The 19,203-nt window shown below is 31.6% G+C and overlaps 2 pseudogenes; both read left to right on the top strand.

The window, feature by feature from the left end:
- The first annotated feature begins 14,475 nt into the window (after nt 1-14,475).
- Nucleotides 14,476-16,579, top strand: LOC147386897 (dirigent protein 22 pseudogene; annotated as a pseudogene).
- Nucleotides 16,580-18,093: 1,514 nt separating this feature from the next.
- Nucleotides 18,094-19,003, top strand: LOC147386896 (dirigent protein 19-like; annotated as a pseudogene).
- Nucleotides 19,004-19,203: the final 200 nt, after the last annotated feature.

Raw genomic sequence — 19,203 nt, 5'->3', positions numbered from 1 at the left:
CGTAATAATATTATGACAAAATGCTAGTATGAGATTAACTGCCAATCAATTTCAATATTTAGAAGAGATTGGGAGCATGCATTTTTATAAAAAATTTGAAGGCTGTTCTATATTATGTAGGATTTTTATTGTGTTTTGATACTCAAATGAGATCCCTCTTGAAATTCGGACTACCCAAAGATGCTGGCTTTTCTTTAAGGTATTTTATCACATTTTTTTTTAAATTAATAATAATATATTTTTTCTAATTGATGCATTATCTTATATATTATTATTTCTGCAACCACCCTAATTAGAACATGTCTCACTTGAAAATTTGCTCAAAATATATATTTTTATCAAAAAAATTATTAATTGGCCTAAGGGTCCAAAATCTTCAAAATTCGACATTTTTGTTTTAATTAAAGGTCTTAAAATTCTCAATATTACTATAGACCCACAATAAAGCTTACCTGGATCTCATTATTTTCTCAACATTTAATTTTTTGAACCTATCATTATTCTAACCCTCTACTAAAAAGCCTACAAAAACCTTAAGCCCAGTAAATCCAAGTTAAATCCTATTATTTAAATTCATTCCTTAATCTAATTAAGTCCAACCTAACCCTAAACCCAATAAACCTAAATCAATTCTAATTCAAGCTAACCTAAACTACTATCCAAGTTTAAGTCCAAGCCCCCTACTTAAATCCAAAATCATACCTATGATCCAACTAATCTCCATAATAATTAATGATCATCAACGAGGGACACATATCACCCCCATAACCAACCTCCAAAAATAAATCATTCTCATCATCTCCAACACTATTCTCATACGCCATGTCATAAACCTACCCCTATCATTTTCTCTAAACCCTTATCACAAGCAATCCTCACATTCCTTATCCTTAATCAACTCACCTAACTCATACACCTCTACACCATTTTTTCACATGTCACTATATCTTTTATCCATAATTAACAAGTCGGTAGATGGGAAAAAATGGTACGGAAATAAATCGGGTACCATTCAGAATAGTGATGCACTTGTTAGCTTGAAAATTAGACAAAAAAAATGAAAGATAGTAAAAATACGATATGAAAATAATTCGAGAATGATTTGGATCTAACAATTTTTAAAACTTTCAAAAATTTGGATATATATATATATATATATATATATATATATATATATATATATATATATAACATATGATATGATCTAACAATTCTAATATACTAATCAAATTACCAATACTTAAATTAAAAATATCTTAAGTAAACAATTCACAATCACATTCATACAATAAAATATATTTCACAATTAAAAATTAATTTTTAATACATGTAATTATCAATGTAAATAAAATATAAAACATGATGTATCAATTAATGCTAAAATCATCATATCCCATGACCTAATTAAATTTAAAAAGAAATTTTTTGTCATTTTTAAAAAGTTATTAATACGATGTAGAATGACCAAATGGCTCATCAAAAAGAATATATTCACGATTAGGTGTAATTTCGTATTTTTTTTCAAGTTCTTCTCGACCATCATCAAAATATTCTAGAAACTCCCCAAATTGTTCAAGACTAATTATTTTTGTATCACGCTTTTTAAGATCACCACAATTAGTCTTCATATTTGAATACATCCTTATGTAAATCAAATCTTTTAACATAAAAGGTGTCAATTTATTTCTCCTCTTCGTTTGTACATCTTCAAATGCACTCCAATTTTGTTCACATGATGGAGAACTATATGGTTGACTTAAAATATGAATTGCAATCTTTTAAATTATAGGAATTGATCCACCATTTTATGACCACCATATATCTATTTGTAAGTTTAAAAAAAATGAAAAATATATTATTTTGTATTTGTAATTAATAAATAATTTGAAAATAATATAATAAAATATTTACGATGATGAATTATTTTCATCTGATCTATTGCTAAAATAGTAAAAATATATGAATTTTGAGTATTGTACTCTGTTATTTGTGTATCAAATGTCTTATGCTCATCACTTGTGTTAAACATTTTCTCAACAATAAAAAGTAACAATTTTCTAATTTCTAGACTATCATATATAATTTTTTCACTTAACATTAACAATTGATTTTAAAATGTAGTAATCGCATGAACATTATGAAGAATATTTGTATATTTTCTTGAATTCAATAATTCCCACAGTTTTATGTACCTTTATTGATTATTATCACATCAATGTTTTAATGATTCTTTTTCCCTTTTCATCGTTTCACACAAGTATCCTGTAAGTGATGCTTCACCATCAACTAAATGAAGTACTCTAATTATAAGCTTTAATGCTAAAATCACTTCACTTCCATTACTTCAAAATATAGTTCATTGAATTGTATTTGTTATTTTCTTTGTCATCTTAAAAGTAAAATATTTTATGATTCTTCACTCAGGTGATGCAATTATTTGGTGCAACCCATCTTTAACTTCTAAAATCGACTGAAGTATCAGAAAATGATATACAAATCTAGTCTTACAAGACCTTTTCAATTCCCTTTTATTTGTCATATTTCCTATCAATGTCAATATTGTAGTATACTTGTACATGCAATTCACTATTTCTTTTGTATCATCAAAAATCCCTTATACCCAATTAACTTCCTTGTATATATCTTTAAGAAGTAATTGTACTCCATGTGTAACACATCATGTTTTATAAATATATGGATACAATTTCATATTCTTTTGATCGACACTTTTATAGTTACAGGCATTATTCGTGATAACTTACACAACATTTTTTACTCCAATTTTTTATATGATATTACAAAAATAAGTCTTTAAGATACATGTTTGTCTTTCTCTTACTTGACTCTTCAAATGATTTTAAAAAGATAGTCCATTTTAAAGAGTATGCAATCATATTTATAAAAGATTATCCTTCCAAATTAATCAAACCATCAGGCATAAGTGTGCACCCTAATCTCATTCAAACCTAATAATCTTTAATTTTCGAAATATATTGATCAATTTCTACTTTAGCATTATGTACTAATTTTATACGTAAAGTTGAATATGATAACACTAAATAACAAATCTTATAATTTGAAAGAGTTGTAAAATTCAATAAATGATGCATCTTGAAAAATATTAAATGAAATATTATTCATAAAGAATGCTTGAGCAAATTCTTTATCTACAAATTCTTTATCTTTTTTTCGACATATTGATGGTACTGTAATTTGATGTATACCTGACGTCGAATCTTGTTTTCCAAATTGTGATGAAAATGATAGTCTTTCTTTTCTTGTTAAAATCGCTACTCTCTCTGATAGTTAAACCAGTTGTAGCTTGAACATCATCTAGTACAAGAGGACAACATGCATTATCTTGCCCTGGTTGTTAAGACAAATGAGACTTCATTCTTGCAACTAATCCTTATTACAAAATTTGCAAAAAAAATGTCCCTTTAGATCATCTACATATTCTCAAAATTTATCCTTTCTTCTCACCATTTTTTTTACAATAGTAACACATAATATTAATGGAAGAACCACTTTCATGTCTAAAGAAAGCAATACACTACTCTTCTAGAAAATTATTAAAATTCATAACTAAGAAATTAAAACTATTAATCACAGATAACCAAAGATGTTTCTCATTCGTATCTCGATGAATAACAATTATGATTCTATTACCGAACTTACTACTAATAAAATTCATTTCAAATCGACAAACATGTATTGAAAGTGACAAACTCGCTAGAAAATATGTTTTGGGAATTAAAATGAATAATGTATCAAATTAGAATTAGAACATAAGATGCACTTGTATTAAAATAAAATAATGATGAACGCATGTAATAAATCATACACGGTCTGTATGCAGTTGATGTGGCAAGGGCACAAAACTGCAAATATTTGTCTTTATGTATCCCGAAGAAAAGATTTATGATTATGTGCCCTTGCCACATCAATCATGGACAAACCACATCAATCATGCCCTCAATCAAAAGGATATCGTTGTCTTGATCGATCATTAGGTCGTGTCTACATTTCTCATCACGTTTTGTTTCATTAATCTATTTTTCCATTTATTATTAGTGTATCAGAGACTTACACTGGGCCAACAAATCAGATATCTTCTGATCAATTTCTCTTGCATTGTGATTCCACTACATCAATCCCTCGTGTTTCATCTTATACACTAAATCTCATCCCATATAATAATACTTTAATCTCATCACCTTTACCAAGTGTCACATTTGTCCCTTTTTCCTACTATTCTAACAGGAACATTTTATTAGTTGTTATAACTACAAATGGTTCTCATATTTCATCTCTCCATAATACACCTCGTAGGTTACAACAACCTCCTACTTTCACAAATCTAAATCAATTACAAGTTTATACGTTACCATCACGACTTACTCTATCTCATAATGAATCCAACTCTAGTTGCAATCCGATGTTGACACCTCACAATGCCTCATATCTATCACCACCCTTTATTCTATTTTCTAATAATCTAGTTCAATCTCAATCAATTGGTTCACATCACTCTACTTCCCCTTAGTCCATTATATCCACTCAAAATTCATTTATAACTGTTTAACACATGCCTACACCTAATCATAGTTAGCAATTCAACAGGTTTGAAGGTTGAAGAAAATAAAAAATAAAAATTCTCATAATGTGAGAAAAAAAGGGGAAAAATTACTTGTAGTGACTGTGATGATGAGTGGAATAGTGGAGGACTGAGGATATTCTTGGTCACTTACAATCTGGCAATGGAAATTTCACCAGACGACGAACGACCAATGAGTAAACTCCATGATGGGTTGGTGGGGGCGACTTTCAACTTAAGGATTTTCCCTTTTCTTGAGTCTTGAGTTTTAAAGTGAGAATAGAGAAATATGACATTTTAATAAAATACTTACGAAATATACGTACAAATCGCGATGTAGTCGTTGAGATTCAAAGATCTACGAATTAATCCGAATATTTGAATTGAACGGCAATTCTGATTGGGAAGAGTAATATACGTCTAATTCACGAATCAATCGTAAATTTACTAATTATACTTTTACTCTCTCAAAATCAAAATACTTACCCCCTTATATAATCATTATTCTAACCACACTCACACCCCTTAATCTCACCTAAAACTCAAATCATATGGGTTGAGAGATCCAACCCATATGGGTCAAGTAAACAATTTTAACCTATTTTTATCAAGTTTAGTCTCTTTTAACTACAAATTCCTTACACCTCATTCACAAATCCCAAGTTATTTAACACCATTTTCTATTTTCACCACATTCTGCCTTTAAATGTTCTTAAATTTTTTTATGAAAGTCCACCCCTTTCTTACAAAACCACTAATGCTTGAACCTCCTCTTTCAAGCTTCAACCTCTCAAAAATTTAAAACTCCACCTGTCTCTCTACTAATCTCCATACTCCATCTCTCTTATTATTTTATTAAAAGATAAAAAAAGGGATTTACATAAATATTTTCATTAAAGACTCAAGCAAAAGAAAAGAAGAAAAAAGACAAGTTCAAGCTTCAACGTAAGTGTAGGAAATAATTTTCCCATCTCTCCTTTCTTCAACTCCCTCTCCTAATCTTCCTCTTTCACTTCTTCATTTTTCAACTTTTTGGGAGATCTACCTCCATAAAAATGCAAGTGTTTAATGCCAAGACGGTAATGGGGTCCTTCTCATACTGAAGTGACCTTTATGATTTATGTTCAAAATAAAATCTAAGTTTGAGAATGCAAATTTTCCCTCTCTACCAATTTTCTCTCATAGAATTTATAAAAATGAAAAATGATTATTTTTAAAGGCTACCACCTATGATGGAAAGAATAGGGTCCCTAACACATTCCCTATCCCTTAACATGAACTCCCTTATGTAAATCTTAGGTAAATTAATGTCCCTTATTTGTACGAGTCACTACAAATAAAAATGATTTTTCATAACTATTTTTTGGGTGCCTATTCACACTTTATTCTAAAAAAGAATAGTGGCGACTCCAAATCCAAGCTGTACAGATCTTCGAAAGTGAAAATCCCATATCTATAGCTTGACGACTTTAACAGGAAGAGCCAATAAGCCCAACTCTTCTTCGACGTAGTCATTTAAAAAAAATTATTATTAGCTTGTCTTTTAACTATCTACTAATACTTTTATGTTTCCTGTTCATTTTATTCAAATTGTAGGGATAAACAATTGTAATATTTATTTATTTTCATATTTATTATTTTGTTATATTTAAACTATGGACACTTATACTTGTACGTGTGCATACGTTTCATATTTTATAACACAATCACCATCCATGTTTTAAAAAAAATTGGCTCAAAGAAAAAAATAGTAATAATTACTCAAAATGAGTAAGTAATATACTAAAAAAATTCATGTCTTAAGAAGTGCCCCACCAAAATTCCTTTACATTCTTCCTCTCATTTCTTCACCATTTTCTTAGGACAAGGGATGACTTTTTTATTTTCTTCCAAAACCTAAGGATGGAAGGTTAGCTTACCATGACTTATTGCTGATGCTTTCATTGATCTCACCAATGTTGGCTACGAATGGGGTTTGGAGTAAGTATCTCCTCTAGTAGTTTGATTTTAAGTAGGAGTCCCTCCTAAAAGGTGAATTTTCCCTCTCCTTAAGATGGTCCCCATTTCTTTAACTGACCCTATCTAAACTATAATACCCTGAGTTTTTTAATTGTATTTTAAGAAAAAATAAATAGTAGAATTTTGAGAAAATTTTAAAAGTTAGACTTAGGGTAAAACTTTATGATTTTTTTCTGGTCATTTTTAATGAAATCTGACCTCATCATTTGATTTAAAATGGTCGAAAAATATACTTTAACTTATAAGTATGCTCAAAATGTGAGACAAAAAGAAAAAAATAATAAAATCCTTGATTTTGAGGTTAAACAAGGCAAAAAAAATAAAATTTTGCTATATCAAGAATTTATAGAATCGAATTGCGTCATCAGATCTGTAACGAAAAATTATAAAAAAAGAGTATTCACTCGTCAATTTCAGAGTCTGGAAAGTCAAATTATCGTTAAAAATAAAAATAACTTCGATTTTCGAGTCGGACTAGGTTGAAAAAATGAATTTTTAATAGAGTGAGAATTTTTAAAATTCAATCGCATCATTAGATCTATAACAAAAAATTATAGAAAATGAAGTATTTACTCGTCAATTTTGAAGCTCGAAAAGTCAAGTATCGTCAAACAAAATAACTTCGAAAATATCAATTTCATTCCCCAAGTTTATATTAGAAATTCTAAATAAAATTTACTATTCACTTTCTCCTCAAACCCGTCAACAGCAACCAACATTAAAGAAAAAATTATTTTTTTTCAACAATTTAAATTTGATCTATGTTGCGAACGAGTCTCTATCGACGTTATGCAAAGAAGGAAAAAACGTCCGTAACATCGAACTTTACAAACACTACCCATCTCTTTTTGTTTTTATCTTCTATTTCTCTTTGTTTCATAAAAAATTAGTTGTAAGATACACGGGGGTTTCGACTTTTCAACTTGTGATTTCAATAGTTTAGAATCCAAATTGTTTTTCGTCATAAAAGGGAAAGAGGACGCCACCATCGAAATCTTCTAAACCAATAGGTCCAATTCAAAATTTAACTATATAAAATTTTAAATTTTCTCGATTTTCGTACTGATCATCTTGATTTTCATGCATATTTTTCAATTCTAACACCCAACGATTTGCAGGAACTTATGATTCTTATTAGCAATCGTAGATTTAGAAAATACATTAAAGACTTTTTATAAATCTTTGATTTTATCTTCAAATGTAGAATTTTTGTCTTTTATTTTATATTAATGTGAAATATATGTGTTTAATTGTATTTCAAAACAAATTATGTGTGGGTGAGACATTTCATCGGATTATTTCTACAAGTTTGGTTCTGTGCATTCGTTCGGATCCCGTGTTGACCCAAATTTTATAATTTTTCTATTTAAATGACGAAAATAAAATTTTAAAAGTTAAAGATAACTTGCTGTTAAATGAACCGAGATGAAATTAATAAATGTCAAAAAGCTTGAAAAGTTAAAAAAAAAATGGGATGAAACGGTAAAATGTCAAAATCACACCCGATAAGTGATGTCTGTATTTTACATTGTGATACTATGTGTGGGTTGCTGAATGGATATTCATGGTTAATTTACTTTATGTTGTCACGAGGTGACTTATATGTTTATTTATGATTATGCGTTGCGTACAATTATATAATTTAGGTCAGTTGGACACAATTGCATGGTAGGAAATTGTATATCTATTATCAACTCTTTAATATTAATTTCTTATTTGTTATCAAAGAAAAATAAATATGTAACTATTTTGTGAATTGTTAAAGAGTTTGTAAATATTAAAAGGGATATTTTATCATATCATCCAGAGTGATATATTATCCTAGGATGTACGGTAGGGATAATCAAACTCATACGTGATATGAGACACGTATGAGAGTGAAGTCACAACTGGAATCTAGGTTTATTCCTTTATATTTCTACTAGTAAACTTGTAATGTAAAGGTGGTCGTACACGAATTGGGATGTATAATGGGAATCACATGTACGCTTGATGGGCATAGACGAAGATAATTGGTAGTGATCACTAGCAATGTAGAGTAGTCAAATGTTCTGACACATAAAAATGAAACTCATTGTTTACGGTCACGTCAAACGGCTAACCTGAACCGGATAAATAATCAACCAGGTGTGGTACGTTGTAGAGATCAACAACAAAATCAATAATTAAAAACTAGTAAAATATTGTAATATCATGTGCCGACTAGGAACAATCTAGTCGTGAATCCTAACTCTCTAATTCCACTACTCCATTAATATGTATTATGTATTTATTATCTTATTTTGAATTATAAAATGATATACATGTTTAATATTTTCATTCTGTCAATTAGATTTGTATAAGAAAAAAATGTTATACTAAGCACTGTTGATTGATGTAATGTGAATTTTTAATTATTTAGTTGTTCATCTCTATCTATATGTATCAATTAATCGTAGTTCATTATGTAAAACCTTTGCATGTATTGAAATGATTCAGAATGCTTATTCGTTCATACTAGGATGAGGTTATTGGTAGGAATTATTTGCTTTCATACTGGATAATCATTATTACTCACTCTTTCCTTATTCGTTTGTTAGTTTCACGTCTTCCGTTTGGCAAGACAGATGTAGAGCATGAGTGAAGATTATCTGGTAGGTCAGATAGACGACCAGAGTCTGTTACTTAATGAGTACTACGGTTATAGCCCCTAGCAACATTAATTCGTCTAGGTGGTATTCTAGATTTCAGATTGAGCATTAAGACTTTTGTTAAAGTGGGGAGTTTCAGTTGAATCTTGTATATTATTTATTTTTTCGCACTCTGATATATCTTACGTAGCTAGATGTATATAAATTTTCGCTGCTATTTTATTTTTGTATGTATATATAAGATATTATGTATATTGTTTATCAGGTGAAGCAGGTTAAGTGCCTTGAAATGCTAACATAAATAGAAAAAACTATGCCAAAATTTTGAAACGCCACCTAATGCCTCGAGATCTAACATGGGATTTTGTATTAGTTTTTCGGGGGTATCACATAAACTATTGTGTTTTCCCTTTTAAATCCCTCATCTATTGTGAATCCCTCTGTGTTCTTATTCCCCCTCTTCCCATTCCTCATAAAGTAATAGTTGGGTTTCCTTGACCAAGTTAATAGCTTTGCTAGTATTTTTTTTTTCCTCAGTTCCATTTTCAATATTGATAATTACTGAGTCCTCAGAGTCAATATTATTTCTTCTCTTATCCTGTAAGTCATACAACTTCCTCAGAGAAAAGCAACCCAGGCCAGGTAACTTTACTTTAGGTGGGTTCAAGTAGTTTCTTCTTTCTAAGTTGTCCATAAGGCTTCTTGGAGAATGGTTCCCTCCTCTTCCTCCGAACGAGCCTTTCTCACGCATGAGCCCTCACCTATTTCTTATCTCCTCCTCCCCTTGGATGTAGGTTGATTCCTTCAAAATTGGTCCAAATCTAACCGAAGTATCCTAGGTAAGGTTCCTCCTCTATTCCTACCAGCTCGATGTCATACTGTTCTCTGTTGTTTCCCTTCTTCCTCTGGTTTAGAAAGCCTAGGTTTCCCATCATTTTTCCCGAAATCCCAAACCTTTCTTCGAAGCTCAAACAACCTAGATCCAAACAAAATATTGAAGCAATTTACCCACATTAATTTTAAAATAACTATTTACACATCTACTAAATGTACTTTAACCTGTATTACTTATTTCACCCACCTAAAGATACTTAACCATTTCTTCTTCTTCTTTGCATCTAGAAATGTTTTAATGAGAGTTTTAAGGTGTTGTGTGGGTCGGGATCCATAGACTCATGAAATAAGAACTTAGATATTCACTCATAATCTCGACTGTGTAAATGCAAAATCCAAAATTCAAAGGATAAAAGATGTATCTTGAGTATACATCAAGTATCTCTCTAAGATAATTGGCTCACTGGACCAATTCACATGTGAAGCCTTAAGTATACAAACCATCCATGACTTAATTTCCATAAAAGAACACATATTTTAGTGTTGGATCATTTTTTTGTGTGTGTGTGGATATTGTGGGTATCCCCACCCTTCCGCTGGGACTAATCCCGCAGTCACATGCACTGCCCCCTTGGAAAATCCTACGTGCAGAAGTGGAGTCAAGGGTTCACTGGATCCTAGAGGGTGGCCCTAGGAAATTCATAGCTTCGTGTGGTTTCGAACACTTGACCTACTCTTCTTGAAGAGCTTATCAAGGCTCGGCTTGCCACTAGGCCAAACCCCTTGGGGTTAATGTTGGATCATTATTGGGTACTTGAAGAGGTATATGCATGGTCCTATCGTTACAAGATCTGCTGAGAGTTTAATCTAATCATATATTACAATGCTACAAACAAACTACTGTAAATCAATCAAGATTTTGTACTCAAATGTTGCAAGTTGGTATGATGCAATTTACTTACTTGGTCATGTACATTACTATGATAATCTACATGAAGTAGTTTATTTTTGTGACTTTTGCCCATTTTCTTAAATACATGACAGTTCCTTATTCAACACTTACTACTCTTTCGAGAGTGATTTAGTCACTATTGTGGAGTAGAATAAATCATCCAACCTTGTTTTTAATCAACTAATTTTGGTTGATATAAAACCAAGGTAGTGGGTCTGGTCCAGTTGGCGTAAGGTTATTAATGGGCTGAGTTTTGTCTGACCTATCATGGACCGGATTTAATTAAGTCCATTTGGCTATCGGGCTGGACTGGACTAAGCCATTTTTCATATTTAGAATCAGGATCAAGCTTGGGAGTTAGGCCCATCGGGCTGCCCAGTCCAACATAATCAATTAGACAATATACATGTTTTAGAGAGATTTATCGGGCAGACCTATCTTTTGCAATTTTATTACAAAATCTCGCTTACTTTATCAAGTTTGTTACTTAACAAACCTTACTTTATGAATCAGGCTACCATGACTAACTTAGTAAGATTTCAAATCTTACTAAGAGTCATTGGGGCTACATGGATTAACAAATTAGCAATCGAAAAACACAGCCTTCTAGATTTCATGGAAAAACACAATTCAAAATGAAAAAAAAAAAAAAAAAAGAAAACTTTTTGAACTTGATTGTAAGTGTTGAAAATCGAAGGCTACCAAAATCCCAAATTTAAAACTAAGATTCAACCATGAAAATTCATTTGTTTTTTTAAAGTTCTAAGAATTTTGTCATTTATAACCCTGTGATCATATATTGTTTTTGTATGCCACAAATTGATGCAGTTAGAATCCACTCCAAGGCATGTTAACTAACAAATTAACCTCATAAATTCGAATTTTACGACGTGGATCCCCACTCCAAGAAGGTTTACACGATAACAAACTTGATAAAGTGAACTTTGGTGGGTAACAAAATTTCATAAAGTAAAGTTCCATTGGAGTTGTCAAACCTTGAAGGGAGTTTTTGTAATAAAAATGCAATAGTTAAGTCTATTGGGTTAATCTCTCTATGCTAGACATCTTGTGTGCAAAAGGTCGTGGGTTCAATTCTCGTTGCAGCCCCAACATGTTCCTTTAACTATGACAATTCTTGTCGGATTTGGATGTATGTAATTAGTTGAGATATATGTTAGTGGGGCCTATGGTCCATAAAAAAAAGGGTAAATTACTTAAAGGATCTTGATGGAGGGATTTGTTTCTAAATAGTCCATGAGTTTTGGACAGTAGCTTGATAGGACATTTAGTAAATTTTTTCTTTCTTAATGGTCCTTCATCATTAGTGAAGTCACTGCTTTTTTAATTATTTATAGTCAAGTTCACCACTTTTTATTTATTGTCGAACTCACCGCTTTTTATTTATTATCAAGTTTACAACTTTTATTGTCAAACTTGCCACTATTTATTGTCAAGTTTACCACTAGTAAAACCCACTCATTTTCGAATTTTGAGTTTTTTTTTACTAAAATACATGGAAAAATCAAATAAAAACTTAAGAAACAACTTATTTAGATGATTTCAAATCAAAAGAACCATCATTGATTGATTTTTTTTCCAAAAATTAAGAAAAAAAGTAAAAAATCCTAGGGCCCGTGTGGATACAAGAGCCAGAAGTACTTAGAACATAAGTATTCCTAGAAGTACTTTTTGAAATGCTGTCTGAAGTAGGTGAATAACTGTTGTGTGTTTAGTTGCAGGTTCTGAGAAGTATTGTCAGAAGTACTTTTGATAGAGTTTTGTGTTTATGAATTATTTTAGATTTTGTTAAAATGATTAGAATGCCCTTATAAATATCAGTTACTATTTTTAACATTATAACTCAATAAATTATGCTCAAAAAGAAATAAAAGTAGTTATTGTTTTTATCTATGAAAACTTACATAAACACTCAACAATTATAAACAAATGGAGGATATTGTGAGCTAATATATACAATCATTAAAAATATGAAGAAGCTTTCATCACATCAATGGATAGTAACATTTGTATGTAATTGTTCATATCAATCTTGCAAGAAGAAATTTTCAACCATACTTGGAACCCTCATGGATAAATCATTGAGTGAACACTTGGGGGATTTAGAAATCCAAATCCAAATGATACACTAAAAGACTACCACCGCATCAATGGATAGTAATATAATATTACTCAATTGCATTTTTGAGAATATGCTTGTAATTTTCAAAACTTATGAGGGGCATACTTGTCCTAAATGGTACACCAAAAGACTACTACCACATCAATGGATAGTAATATAATATTATTGCAATTGCATTTTTGAGGGTATGCTTGTAATTTTTAAAATTTATGAGGGGATTACTTGTCCCAATTGCTACACCAAAAGGCTGCCATCACATTAATGGATAGTAATATAATATCATTCAAATTACCTTTTTTAGGGTAATTTTCAAAATTTATGAGGGACATACTTGTCCCAATCCCGTCATTTTGATGGTGTTTTGTGGCTTCGCGCAAGAGTAGTTTAGAGAAGTAGCACCATCGGTACTTTGTGAAAAAGCATAAAAATGACTCCAAAATAAAGTAGTTCTCTCTAGGAACTATTTATCAAAACACCCTTAAAGTGCTTCTGACTCCCTGTAAGAGTCAGAAATACTTAGAAAAGTCAATCCACATAGGTCTTTAGTTTTTTATATACATCTTCAAAATATTTGAAAAAACTCTTGAAAATGACTTCTTCTTCCTTTTCAAATCTTTTATGATAGAATGGAGTCTTAGAAACTAGGGGTGCAACTTGGTTCGATTTAGAGCAAAATCAGAATTGAATCGACCAAGGTCGGTTCAATTATATAGGAACTAGAACCGAACCAACCCAAACCAACTTAATTCGGTTTGGTTCTATGGGTTGCCAAAAAACTTTATGTAATATATTTTTTTGTTATATAAAAAAATACCTATTTTTAATAAACTTTGTCTAATATTTAAGAACAAAAGTTGTAAAGTGATAATAAGAGAATAGAAACTAAGATAATATCAGGGTAAAAACAGAATAAGATCTCCTTCAAGAAAATAGAGAACATGAGCACAAACAGTGAAATTATTTCAAAACAATAATGTTTTTTATGATTTTCAAAATAAATAAATAAACAACCAAAAAATAATCTAACTAACACTCATCACTCAATAGTATAGAAGAGATAGGTAAGTAAGCAACCCCATTCACAAAAGCAACCAAATCGCAGAGGGAGGGATGATCTGTCAGTCGTTGGAGTTGAGAGGTAGCTCGCAGCAGCATATTTTGCAAGTTGCAAGAGAAGAGAGAGAGAGAGAGAGAGAGAGAGAAAGAAAGATGACCCCGACCGTCGGAGTTGAGAGGCAACCCCATAGCCGCATGCCTTGCAAATTGCAAGAGGAGAGAAAGAGAAAGAAGGAAGGAAGGTAAGATGACTCTAACCGTCAAAGTTGAGAGCAGTCTGCAGCTCGCAGCCGCAAGAGACGAGAGAGAGAGTAGAGGAGGGAAAGAGAATAAAAACTTATTCTTTAAGGTTTTAAAAAAATATATTTTATTTTAAAATAATATATTGATTCAATTTTCGGTTTGGTTCGATTATTTATCAAGTCTGAATTGAGAACCAAACTGAACCAAACCAATCCAAAATTCACGGCTTGGTTCGGTTCTCATTTTGAACTGAATTAACTTGCACCCCTATTTGAAACTCGATTGAAATACTACATTTAATTTTTTGGATGAAAACGATGAGTTCGAACGGTTATTAGGGCATTCAATCGTGAGAAATATGGGAGATTAGGTCTATGACTATTAAGAAAAGAAAATTTACTAAATGTAATTTCTTTATTTTATTTTTAATATATATCCATGATTGCTTAGCCAAAAAAAAAAAAAAAAAGAGCACACAAAACTTATGAACTATTAGAAAAAAGTCCCTCCACTAGGGTCCTTTACATAATTTTCCCTGAAAAAAGAAATTAGGTTTAATCCAAAAGTTTTGGTGTAAAAATATTAATTATCATTTTAAATAGTGTATTACTATTTATTTGGGGGTGTAATATATAATTTCAATAATTTGGTGCAATAATTAGAAATCTAGGTGCCAATACAAGTTCTCAAAATTAATTTTCCAAAACTATCCTAATTACTATATGAATTGTGATAATCTAACTTACCCACGTGGCATACTTTATTGACACCCTTGATGTGATGGGTTTGAGAATCGTAGATATGCTTTCCTCGGGATACAAATCTGCACTTCCCCATAAAAAGATATGGTTTGTATTTCAAGGAGAGCAGATCTAGGATTCCCAAACCTATCACGTCAAAGGTGTCGATTGAGTATGCCAAGTAGTTAAGTCAGAAGATCATCACGACTCTATTAGACAAACTCCTACCTTCATCTATATATAAATGGGAAAATGCTGGAATGACACAAATGGAGACACAAGGGTGACAAAAATGATGTGGTGGCGTGCACATAAACATAGATACTTTTTACTCGTATCTTGCAGAAAATCATCTACACAACACCACATCATTTTGTCACCCCTGTGTCTCTGTTTGTGTCACCCCAGCATGACTCATATATATGACGTATCTATGAAGACACACATTATACAACCTTTAAGCCTCTAAATTAAGACCATATCCCTGTGAGTCCTATGGCCTCAATTTCCCTCCAAACCATCATTTTCTTCTCATCTCTCTATTTTCACCCTTAAAGGCGAGACCCATCAATTCTCTCAAAGCCTAAATCCAGAATCAATTGCCCTTAAGAAAGAGAAGCTAAGTCACCTTCATTTCTACTTCCACGACATCGTTAGCGGCCGTAACTCCACAGTAGTTCAAGTTGCATCGGCACCAACCACTAACACATCACCCATAGCTTTCGGAGGTGTACTTATAATGGATGATCCATTAACAGAAGGACCAGAATTTATGTCTAAGATCATTGGAAGAGCGCAAGGGATCTATGCGTCCGCATCTCAAAGTGAGATAGGATTGTTAATGGTGTTGAACTTTGCTTTCATGGAAGGGAAGTATAATGGGAGCACACTTAGTATTTTAAGGAGGAACACCATAGTCTCAAAGGTGAGAGAGATGCCTGTTGTTGCAGGAAGTGGGCTCTTCAGGTTTGCACGTGGGTATGCTCAAGCTCAAACTCACACGTTTAATCCTAAAACTAGAGATGCTGTTGTTGAGTATAATGTCTTTGTCTTCCATTATTGATGTTTCTTCATTCTTGGAATTTTTCTCTAGTGGTTTTAGTTCTCTCTCTCTCTTCTTAACTTTTTAGTGTTTTTACTTATTTTCTTTCATGTAGGCCATGTTTATGTAGTGGAAGTTAACTTTTTAGCGTTTTTACTTATTTTCTTTCATGTAGGCCATGTTTATGTAGTGGAAGTTAACTTTTTAGTGTTTTTAGCTATGTTCTTTTATGTGGGCCCATGTTTATGTATATTAAGAAAAGTTATTTGTGCTCGAGAGAATGGCATCTAAAATGGAGCCAAATGGACTTGAAATAAAGAGTGGAACCTAAGATTTTCATTTTGACATGAATAGATCAACTTTTTATTCATTATTTTTTAAAAAACACTGAGGCCATCCATCAAATAAAAGGTGATTGAGGTGATAAGTATTTTCAAGTAAAATTGTCTCAAAAGGGGTTATATTAAGAGAATTTTTATTGGCACCCCAACTTTTACTTATTACAAATATTGATCAACATCATTAGAAGATTGGAGTAGACAATCATCATTGATGTCAACTTGTTCAGTTTTATGGATTATTGTTGATAGTGGAAATTTATGACTCTTTTTCTTATTTTGTGCAATTATTATGAAGGAATACATTGACATGAAAATATTAATTCCTAAATATTTTAAAAGGAGTTGGTTAATTTTTAGTTGAAAAGTGATAAATAATTTAAGTAATTGGGGTGTATTAAGTAAATGGTGGGATGCCAATAACATCTCTATATTCATCAGTAAAAAAAAAAGAAATGATTTCTACAAAATTTTTGTTTTCTTTTCTCAACCATCTATTTGATGGAGAGCTTCAAATATTGTTTTTCCTCTTATCTCAACAATCTGTTTGATGGAGAACCCCAACGATGACGTCTCGTACCTCTACGATACGTCGATACTGCCCAACCTGCTGTTAATAGAGTATTTCAAGTCACCAACGTGTGATTTGACTGGATTGAATAAAATAAAAATATATTAATTTAAAAATATTTAAAAATAAAGAAGAATGTATATATATTTTTTTCTTCACAAAATATTAAATTAATATAATTCTATAACTCGGCCAAGTTTATTATCTGACTCGGTTGAGTTAATGAGTTGACTTGATGGTTTACCCAATAGTTTTGAAAAGTTGGCACCATCAAATTTTGGTGTCGACTCACATTGATACCGACTCGATACAATGAGTTTTAAAATTAGGATTTTGAGCTTTGAAACTTAGGGTGTAACAACCTCGACAAAGGAAAAACTTTGAAACGATCCGTCTGCTTCAAAATTTTGAAGAAACCCACTCCATTGATTTACACGTGACATTTTCAAGGATGTATTTAATTTTGACAAAACTGTAGGGGTGTGAAATAAATTCAAAATGTGTCTTGCGACGAAGATGGTTTCTTCACATTTTGAAATGGGCTGCCCGCTTCAAGATCGGACTCCTCAACAAATGCCTGACAGATAGATGTCAAAGATAGTCCAGTCTTGACGCTGTTGTCCATAATAAAGTCATAAAACAACAAAAAGTAGACCGACCAAAACATGAGGCAGTCCCATTTCCCAAGTCAAGATCACCAATTATTCAAAAAGAAAATCGGGCCACTTTGTATATTTAGAAATTTACCTGGCTGACCTAATTATTGCATTTTTAGTAAAAAACTCCCTCGGGAGTTTTGACAGTTTCAAGGTAATATTACTTTATATGAAGTTTGTTACCCATCAAACTTTACTTTATAGGACTGTCAATCTAACGAATAGAAGATCAACACGTGCCCAATCAAAACTTATGAACTATTTAGAAAAAAGCCATGAACTATTTACGTAAAGCCATGAGAGTACTCATCAAGGGTATGTGGTCCTTAGGTGCTTGAGTTTGGGGTGAATGCTGGGTTTGATTGTGTGTGTGGATAGATATAGAAGAAGACGAGACTTTTCTAAGGTGCTTAATGAGTGGATGAGAGAGTGAGATGTGGTAGACAGTAAAAGCTACTTTGGAAGAAAAATTCTTTTTGAATTTATATTTGACACCTCAATTTCCCCCACCCCCAATATTACAGATACCGCATGTTATTATAGACTAATGATAAAAAGCCCAAAAATTCTTGATTCATTTTTCTTTTTAAAACTAGGGTTGGCAATGCAGCATGTCAATAAGGGTATTATGAAAATTTACTAAATTCAAACCCGACTCATATAATAATCGTGTGAAAAACTTAAATCCAAACCCAACCCATTTATATATAGGTATACCTGACCCAATTCATATATAACATGTTTAATAAAATTCTAATATTTATTAAAAAATATAAATTACATAATTAAATATAAAAAATATAAAATATAAAGATTTGACATCTAAGATTGTTGGAAAAGCTCAAGGGATGTATGCTTCAGCATGTCAAAGTGAATTAGGGTTGTTGATGGTTTTGAACTTTGCTTTTATGGAAGGGAAGTATAATGGGAGTACGTACACTTAGTATATTAGGGAGAAACATTGTGTTCTCTAAGGTGAGAGAGATGCCTGTTGTTGGAGGAAGTGGGCTGTTGAGGTTCGCACGTGGGTATGTTCAAGCTCAAACTCACACGCTTGATTTTACAACTGGAGATGCTATTATTGAGTATAACGTCTTTGTCTTCCATTATTGAGTCTCTCTCTCTCTCCTTTGTTTTGTTGGATATTTTAGAAGAATAATGCTAAAGTAACCTCAAGATTGGACCTCACATCACACACCTGTCAAACTGCACAGAAGAAAAAGAAAAAGAAATATTTATGCTTCCTATTCACTTTTACGTTAGGGTGTGCGATGTGTGATCCAAGCTCAAGGTCAGTCCAGCTCGATTTATTTTCAAAACACCTCCATGTTAAATTGGTGATTTTAGGTTTACTCCCTTATAAAATGCAAAATTAGGTTTACTGT

Source organism: Akebia trifoliata, chromosome 14 (assembly GCF_017979445.1).
Source record: "Akebia trifoliata isolate Shusen 1 chromosome 14, ASM1797944v1, whole genome shotgun sequence".
In the NCBI taxonomy this organism is placed as follows: Eukaryota; Viridiplantae; Streptophyta; class Magnoliopsida; order Ranunculales; family Lardizabalaceae; genus Akebia; species Akebia trifoliata.
Note: the sequence above shows the minus strand (reverse complement) of the source record. Positions and strands in the feature narration are given on the sequence as shown.